Source organism: Schistocerca gregaria, unplaced genomic scaffold (genome assembly GCF_023897955.1).
Source record: "Schistocerca gregaria isolate iqSchGreg1 unplaced genomic scaffold, iqSchGreg1.2 ptg001161l, whole genome shotgun sequence".
Taxonomy (NCBI): Eukaryota; Metazoa; Arthropoda; class Insecta; order Orthoptera; family Acrididae; genus Schistocerca; species Schistocerca gregaria.
In genome coordinates, this window is record NW_026062492.1 from 42,501 (window position 1) to 45,000 (window position 2,500).

General features: G+C 55.2%; 1 non-coding gene across 1 annotated transcript in view; it reads right to left on the bottom strand.

Annotated features, from left to right (window-relative positions):
- The window catches only part of LOC126329101 (small subunit ribosomal RNA), a 1,893-nt gene extending 1,679 nt beyond the window's left edge, over window positions 1-214 (bottom strand). The window contains exon 1 of the ribosomal RNA XR_007562172.1: window positions 1-214. This exon is cut by the window's left edge and continues 1,679 nt beyond it. This is a non-coding gene — a ribosomal RNA (small subunit ribosomal RNA).
- Window positions 215-2,500: the final 2,286 nt, after the last annotated feature.

Consider the following 2,500-nt stretch of genomic DNA (forward strand, 5'->3'; position numbering starts at 1 on the left):
AATAAAAGCGTCCCTTCCATCTCTGGTCGGGACTCTGTTTGCATGTATTAGCTCTAGAATTACCACAGTTATCCAAGTAACGTGGGTACGATCTAAGGAACCATAACTGATTTAATGAGCCATTCGCGGTTTCACCTTAATGCGGCTTGTACTGAGACATGCATGGCTTAATCTTTGAGACAAGCATATGACTACTGGCAGGATCAACCAGGGAGCTGCGTCAACGAGAGCTGAGCAGCCGGCCGCCCGGGAGTGTGTCCCGAGGGCCCGCGCGAACACGCAAGCGTCCGCTCAATTATTCTGCAAACAGGAGGAGGCTGAGCTCCCCTGCACGATACACCTCGAAACCCTCTCAGGTCCCGGCGGCGCGCAGCGCCGTCCTAAGTACTTGGTCGGGTTCGAGAGAGGCGCAATCGCCCGGAGATAGGCGAGTAGACGCTTTCAGTGCGAACACCCGTGCTCCCAACTGAGCTTGCCGCTGCCGACAGAGGCCCGGGAGCGTGCTGTCGTGGCATTGCCGGCGGGAAACAACACGCGCCACCTACGGTGACCGGCAGCTCCAACGCCAGCGCCACAGAAGGGCAAAGCCCCACTTGGGTGCAGAAGCGAACTCTCCCAGCACAGCGCACGCGCCAACACGTCCGCAGAGCTGCGATACAAACCACCTGCGAGAACCGCTGGGGGCGACCGAGCAGCAGACGGCGTCGCGACGCCGAGTGCCGGGCGGCGGCGCATCCTCAACGCACACAGTCCGCAATCGGACCAGCACACTGCAGATGTCCACCGCGCTTCGCACCGGGCTCGACAGAACCCACTTTGGCCGCCTGGCGCCGCGCGCAGGGTGCGCCGGCGCATAGCTGGGACGCCAGCCGGGCCCGTCGGCCGGCGCTCCTGCCACTGGGCGCCCCCCACCAGCCGGCTGTAGTGCGTGCGCTCACGCAGCGCGCGGCCAGCACGCCGGGCGGCCCCCCCTCACCGGCCGGGGACTGTCCCGCCAAGCCACAGCCTCGTATCGCTTCATACCCACATGGCCAACTCAGGTTCGGGGGCATGGCGGGTACCGCCGAAACAACCGGTTCACAGATGTACCGATCGTCGCTATCACCGATGCACCTGCAGCGCGAACAACCGCTCAACAACTGATTTCCAGTTCATTTGCGGATCTTTGGCAGCAAACGTATACGTCAATCTACATTTGCGAAATCTACGATTCTGGCATGCCTGCATGTTATGTGTCACGACACGCTACATCAGCCCACATACACACTGCGGCATGTACACGAGAGAACACGTGGAAGATGGTCCGCGCACGTGTGCAATGTCCCTTGCGCGGTCGACTGTCAACCGGCCTCTGTAGCATGTCGCAGATGTGGAACGCGGTCCACCGTGCTATCATGTTGTGTGGGGCAATACGATTAAATAGGAAAACCCTCGTCGCTACATCAACAGACGGCTCACGCTGATTCCCGGCAGAGGGAGGAGGGGGGGGGGGGCCAACATGCAATACTTTCGTCCGTACCTACTTACCACATGTCTGTACGGCGTACAACAGTGCAATCTCGCTGTAATGGGGAGACGAGACAAGTAGCATCGTGCACAACATATGGCCCTTATGATTCGCCATTGTAGGGCGCAGCCGGTGTACGGTCAAGCATGTGCCACATTATGTCACTCAGTACGTAACGACGGATGATCAGTGTGGGTTACGCGTACATCAGCGGACAGTCCACACAGGCCGTACCACAACGTACACTGACTGCATCGACAACCGAATGCAACTGAACAGCTGCAAGGCTCATTTCACAAACAAACGCCTGACCGACCAGCTTGGAAGGGCAGGAGGGGAGGGCGATATTCGTTCTGTAGCGGTACACCCTTCCAGTGGTTAGCGGGACTGTGTAGAAAGTACGCAACACTCGAAAGACCTTTATGTGAGGGTACGCACCATGGCATCAAGAAATACACATGACACCAGAGGATCCAAGCAGTGAACTATGTTCAGAGGGTTGCTGTTAGGCAAAGCTACATTCCTGTGACGTTACATGTGACAGTTAAGGTGCAGTGTAAGTTAGGTTAAGGTGCAGTGTAAGTTAGGTTAAGGTGCAGTGTAAGTTAGGTTAAGGTGCAGTGTAAGTTAGGTTAAGGTGCAGTGTAAGTTAGGTTAAGGTGCAGTGTAAGTTAGGTTAAGGTGCAGTGTAAGTTAGGTTAAGGTGCAGTGTAAGTTAGGTTAAGGTGCAGTGTAAGTTAGGTTAAGGTGCAGTGTAAGTTAGGTTAAGGTGCAGTGTAAGTTAGGTTAAGGTGCAGTGTAACTTAGGTTAAGGTGCAGTGTAACTTAGGTTAAGGTGCAGTGTAACTTAGGTTAAGGTGCAGTGTAACTTAGGTTAAGGTGCAGTGTAACTTAGGTTAAGGTGCAGTGTAACTTAGGTTAAGGTGCAGTGTAACTTAGGTTAAGGTGCAGTGTAACTTAGGTTAAGGTGCAGTGTAACTTAGGTTAAGGTGC